Source organism: Lycium ferocissimum, chromosome 8 (genome assembly GCF_029784015.1).
Source record: "Lycium ferocissimum isolate CSIRO_LF1 chromosome 8, AGI_CSIRO_Lferr_CH_V1, whole genome shotgun sequence".
Classification (NCBI taxonomy): Eukaryota; Viridiplantae; Streptophyta; class Magnoliopsida; order Solanales; family Solanaceae; genus Lycium; species Lycium ferocissimum.
This window is the reverse complement of record NC_081349.1, coordinates 27,949,720-27,956,915: the sequence shown is the minus strand read 5'-3', so window position 1 is coordinate 27,956,915 and position 7,196 is coordinate 27,949,720.

Here is a 7,196-nt window from a genome sequence, read left to right as displayed (position 1 = left end):
TGAAAGCGCAACTAGTTATGGATGATCGTCTGATCATTTTTCTGGCGACATTTCTTGCTTTGGTCGTCTCATTGCTGCAGCTAAAAACACAAGCGGAATCCCTGTTCCAAACACATCCAACAACAGTTTCTATGGCTCTATACTCGTTGGGTCTCTGCTGGTTCTTGCTATACATCAAAATTAACTATCCAAGATTTTATGTAGCATATCACCATGTCATCCCACTTGATGCAGAAAATTGTGGTTCACTTTCCACGGCCGCTACCGCGTCACTGCTGTTTCCCTGGTCGGTTAGAATTCTGGTCTATCTCTGCTTCCTACTTGTACCTACAGGGAAAATATTTTATTGGTTCTATAAAAAATGTGAACGACGTTACGGTGATAGTGCCTTTTGGATAACATGGATTCTCCCTGCGGACGTTTATCTGACGACAATGATGGAAAGATTAGTTACTCCTGAGGACCAACTTCTTCCTGTCTTTGTCAGACAGTGATCCATCAAAAATACTGTATAGTACATATTGTTAGAAAAATAATATTTTTATCTAATATCTCAAAAATAAAAGGACTATTTCTAATGTTTTTATTGGCTTTGATACAGAATTAGCCTTATTCTAATGTATTTATTGGCTTTGATACAGAATTAGCCTTATTCTAATGTATTTATTGGCTTTGATACAGAATTAGCCTTATTCTAATGTATTTATTGGCTTTGATACAGAATTAGCCTTAATGGTAGCATATCATAATGGAAAACATTTGTCCATATGGAATTTCAAAGGGTTTTTAGCATCAAATCTTGAACATGTTATATATACTTTGACACAAATTTGCCATTAGTTTTGACGGAGGACACTTGTCAAGCCATATTCAAATAGCCACCCCCATTTTTAAATATCCGAATTTTTTAAAAACCCACCCATTTAATTCGACCCGATCCACTTTCTTTTCTTTTCATCTTCTTCTTCTTCTCTTTTGTGGCCAGAAAAAATGGTATCTCCAATGAAAATTAATGACTAAAATTTAATTGATTAATGCAATACCAAATATCTAATTGTTTAATATATGTTTCTATAGTAAAACTTTTACAATAAGGTCTTTTGGCCACACTATTTTGGCCACAATGACCCAAATGAGGTAAATTCATATGATTATTTAGGACAAATTTAATAATTTCTACTTACTTAATGTCATTTCTATCTTTTTTTCTTAAAGTTTATCTTAATTTAAAATTATACATAAAGGTTATGGTGATTTTTACCTAAGTGTGGCCAAATTTAAGTTAAATTGGTGTGGCCATTTAGCAACTCTCAAAGTTTTATTCAATTTTGCGCTTTGCAAGGTGAAAGAGTGATTGAAGCGTATATTTCGAAATGGCAGCCTTAAAAGTTTTATTTAAGGAATATTCTACCTTTAATTTTGGTCCAACTGAGAAGCGAAAGGAGTGAATGTGGACTGATTTTCACTCGTGATACATTTCCAACTCAAGGCTTATTTTAGGTGATATTATCCTTTTAAATGCCTGTTAACAAAATATTTGGTTCGACTATTATGACATGCACCGCCATTATTTAATCTATATATCTATATCTATATTATTATTAAAAAGAGGGTAGTTTGCAATGTGTTAAAACAAGTGGAGCTTCAAAATAAGAATCTGTTTGGCCAAATTTTTAAAGTTGCTTAAAGTGATAAATAAAAGTGAAAATGTATTATTAAAATACTGAACAAATAAAAGTAAATGGAGGGAGTATATTATTATGTTGTTAATGGTAAGTTTGTCATTTCGAGAGATTCATGTAATTAGACAAATACGCCACATGATTTTTAACCGTACTTCTTGGCTTATAAGTATAATGATTTTACAAGATTTTTGTGTAAACCATGTCACGAGACAATGAAATTTTCTCATCGATCTTCAGTAGTAACAGGCGTTGCCTATTTGATCTATTTCTTCAAATACGATTTTTCTCTTATTGCTTGGGGGAGTTGAAATATATATCGGTTTTGTTTATATTGATATGCATAATTCTTGTGCTATGTCATAATCAACTGTTCAGTTACATTGTCAATCCATTTAGATTATAGGATTCAAGTGTTGTATTTTTAATGAATGTCATGCACTTATTGAGGTAATATCTCAGATGGTCACTCAGCTATGGCTAGTTCACTCAGAAAGTCACTCAACTTTGTTTTCTAACTAGAAAATCACTCAACTATTAATTAATTTTGTTGATATGAAATCTTTATTTAAAGCCAATTTTTTAAGGAATAAAAAGATACGCATTTTAATCATTTTATTCACTCGCTCCACTTGATCAGAAACAAAATTTGTTACCAATATATCTTTTTTCCATTTTATTATATTCTTTACAAACGAAAGACTACAATTTTATTACTCCTCCGTTTCAATTTATGTGGCACTTTTCATTTTTCGAGAGTCAATTTGATTAAACTTTGAAGCTAAATCAGATTAGATTAACTCAATATTTTAATATTAAAATTTATGTATTTGAAGATGAAAAGTACTATATATTGCAATTCTTCTCATATCAAGTTGGTAAAAAAATACATCTTAAAATGTTAGTCAAAGTTCATACAGTTTGAGTCTCGAAAAGTGAAAGTGTTACAATTGGGACAAAGGGAGTACAAACACAACGTGTACAAACGCTTCAGGTAAAGCAGTCGACAAATTGACGTGCAAGTTCGTAGCAGTAAAATAGTTCTCCAAGCCAAAGGGAGTACAAACACAACGTGTACAAACGCTTCAGGTAAAGCAGTCGACAAATTGACGTGCAAGTTCGTAGCAGTAAAATAGTTCTCCAAGCCATCTACGTCAATATATTTTTAGTGGTATTAAAGTATGTACGATGTTGGTAAACACTTTTCACTTTTAGTTGGATGAACATATAGAGCATTTGAAATATAATCTTGGTAAAAAAATATATATCGAGGAGAAGTCATATTTCTCATCAACCAAATACTAAAATTTCTAATCTTCCGAAGGAGCTTTAAAAAAAAAAAAATTAATCTTTGCGTGCAAAAATCCTTGGTTGGTCTTTTTTATTTAACACAAATTTGTCTTTTTAAAATTTGAAATGAGCAAAAGATTAACATGAAAAGAAGTTTAGTAGCATTACATGTCTATAACATCACAACTATCCTATTTTGAATTATGAACACCCAAAACTCCTTTAATTTGTTATAACAAATTACTACCCACTATACACAATAATCCCTCTTCACTATTATCTACAGAATCAAGGCAATTCTCTCTTTGACATGCACTAGACTTTTTATATGCGAGGCAGGTCCTTTGTCTTTTTTAATTTTGACTGATTGTGGTGTCTGGGCTAGTTATTTCACCGATTATATCTACTATCTGTAGCGGAACCATGAATCGTGATAATTAAGAGGATTCAAGAAAAAGAAAAATGTCATACTTGGGATTTGAACCGGTCACTTCTCTTGTGTCAAAGGAATTAAAAAATTCATATATGTAAGATGTTAATTATTCTATTTAGGTACCTTTATATCTTCATCTGCCTGTGGCTCTGCCATTGCCATCGGTTACCTGCTACGTCTGACCAGGGATGTGCGGAGCTTGGATACCGGAAGAGCACCCTCGATCAAAAAATTATACTATATATAAGGTCAACATTATATTTTTGATGTATATATAATAGATGTTGAATCCCCTTATCTTCTTCGAATGTTTACCTTTTACATTTGAATCCCCTTAGTGCAAATTCTGGTTCCGTTACTCAGACCTAGTGATTTTTTTTAACTCCGCCATATGATTTTAATTCTGATCTCCATTTGGACCACTAAGGGGTGGGGTGGGGGTTGGTGGATATTTTTGTTTCTGCTTTCAAAGTGATATGAGTTTAATTTAGTTCAGGTTTCTTTCAAGCAAAAAATAGGTTTTATTTTTCTATCTTGCGTACGAAAACATAGTATGTTTTATCCATTATATTTTCCTTTTTCATTTATCAGAAGTTGGCTGAGAATGGAGTTGAAGTTGTTTAGAAATAGAAAACGTGGAAAGCTAAAAGGTTTGACTGCTAAGGCTCGAGCAACTCGATCATCAAGGCTATGGCTACTAGTTACATTATTCTTGGTTGTATCAAGTTGGTAAAAAAATACATCTTAAAATGTTGGTCAAAGTTCATACAGTTTGAGTCTCGAAAAGTGAAAGTGTTACAATTGGGACAGAGGGAGTAATAAAATAAGAACTACTCCACTCACTCTATGTGTCTTCAATTTACAAACACAACGTGTACAAACGCTTCAGGTAAAGCAGTCGACAAATTGACGTGCAAGTTCGTAGCAGTAAAATAGTTCTCTAAGCCATCTACGTCAATATATTTTTAGTGGGTTGGATCAAATGGGGCGGGTCAATAAAATAATTAAAATGGGTATAAATTTATTATTTACAATTTTGGCTTTAAATAAAATTTTCATGTTAACAAAGTTTAATTAAAATATCACTTAAATAGGTTGGGTGACTTTGTAGGTGAAACACTAATAATTAAGTGGTTTTCTGGTTAAAAAATAAAGTGGAGTGACTTTCTGAGTAAACTAGCCATAGTTAAGTGACTTTCTGGTTAGAAAACAAAATTGAGTGGTTTTCTGAGTGAACTGGTCATAGTTGAGCTATCATCTGAGATATTATCTCTTAAATGATATAACTAAAAGTAACATAAATGAGATAATTAAAATCTAATACTACACATATCAACAATATAATTCGGCTTTCATGTAAAGAAAGAGGAATAACCATCTTAAAGAGGAAATGTCTAATTAAAGTTGAATACATACCCAACACGCGGTGATAAAGACAGATTACTAATTAGCAACTGTACCCCTTCATGGCACTCATTTGCATATTTTGTTACTCAACCTTTTAAATATATATAAATTTTATAATTTACAGAGGCTAGTTTGATAATTTATGGAAAGTGATCGGCACGTGATGAGGTGAGTCACCTGAAAATGACAAGATGAAATATAAAAATTACCAACATTTTAGTGGTTATTATTATTATTTTATTGATGAAATATCTACCTCAAACTTCCTAACCATGCACTATGTGCAGTGATCATGCACTTGAAGTCACCTGTCGCAACTTGGAACATAATAATCACCAACATTTAAAGAAACGAAAGTAGCAGTCACATGACTGACGACTGAGGCCCTCTCTATCCCCCTGATTGCGGCTAAACCAACTCTCCGCAATACCAAATCACAGTAAGCCGATTCACGTTAATATTAACATGTTTAGTCAAGCTTCTAAGATCAACTTGTTTTGAAAAATATTTTTACGTTAAGGTGTTTTTTTTTAAAAAAAATAAAAATAGTTTTAGCGGGCAACAATTAATTTGTGTTCGATTAATCAATTTAAAAAACACGCTTTTAGCAAGAATTAGTGTTTTGCAAATATTTATCAAAACTTCTTTTTTAAAAAAAAAAATACTTTTGGGAAAAAACTACTATTTTTTTAAAACCAAAAACGAACCTACTACTCGTAATCATATCGATTTTCTCCCAATAACTTAATGCTAAACACCTCACTTTAAATTTTATTATTAAATTCATAAAAATAATTATGCATGAATTAAAGTAAAATAATGAGTTCGCTCCATTAACCGAACGAACATCATGTGTCAAAGCATGCCACGTGCGTAAGTGACATGATATGCTCACGTGAATATAAAGATCAAATATCATCAAGCAGTGTTCCAATGATACGGTTTAACTTCTTATATACAAACTGATCTCATAGCTTTTGTGATAGTTTTAACGATTCAAGTTAACCAATATAATCAAATTGAAATGTTATATTCATCACAAATTCTCTTCCCTACAGCTTCAAATAAGAGTCTCATCAGAAAAAAGACATACATCGAGAATATTTTCCTCTTCGTTTGTGATCTCTAAGTCTTTTGAATATTAAGAAGTCTTCCTAGATACCTCAAAAGTTTTGTCTACATTTGTGATCAAAGTACGGCTTCGCATTCGTGATCAAGTGCAACCAACAAATTTAGTCCATTAATTCAAGAAAAAGTTGTAATGCCCCTGAGTTGGTTGTTCTAAGGAGAAAAATCAGAGGATCAGAAAACTTTTTTCGAAAAATCAAATGTCATAGACTAAAAAATTCAATCTTCTATATAGCTTATTTATTTATTAAGGGTGTGTTCGGTATATAGGAAAACATTTTCCAGAAAATGTTTTCCAATTTTCTCATGTTCGTTTGGTCAAAAATTTTGGAAAACATTTTTCTCAAAATTGGGGAAAATGACTTCCCAAATAAAAGTAGGGAAAACAAGTTCACAAGTTCATTCCACCAACCACCAAACCCCAACCACTCCCAACCCCCAACCCACGCCACCCAACCCCACCCCCACCCACCACCCCATCCCCCCACCCCAGCCCAAAAAATAATTTTTTTTGGAAAAAAAGTTTTGACATTATTTTGGTTTTTTGCCCCCCCCCCCCCCGCCCCGCACCCCACCACAAAATTTTTTTTTTTTTTCACCCCCACGCCACCCCGCACCCACTCCCGCACCCCTACCCCCTACCCCCACCCCCACCCCCCAACAAAAAAATTAATATTTTTGAAAAAAAAGGTTTGACATTTTTTTTTTTTTTTGCACCCCCCCAACCCCCACCCCACCCCTCACCCTACCCCCCCCTTGCCCGCACCCTCCCCCGTCACGACCCGACTAGGGCCATGACGGGCACCCGGGGCTAACCACCGAGCACCACTCATTCTATTACTCATCTGCTCTCGTTCATATCCTTATGCTCATAATCATAGAAATACTACTTCATTTGAGACATATTTACTTTATACACATAAGCCCTTCGGCTATCAAAATAGTAGATACATGAATATACAATGAGAAACTTGTGAGACCATACTACCCACAGCTGCGCATCTACGAGCCTCTACTAGAGTACTAGACATATAGACGGGACAAGACCCAGTCGTGCCCAAAACATACATATACATATATACCAAAAGAATAATCAATGGCACCTTCGGAAAATGGAGTGCTCTCAAATCAGCTAATAGCTCCTACGAACTGATCGCCTCCCTGTTTCACCCGTGGGTACGAACATAGCGTCCAAAGAAAAACTGGACGTCGTACGAACATTGTACCGAGTATGTAAGGCATAAATAATAATCATC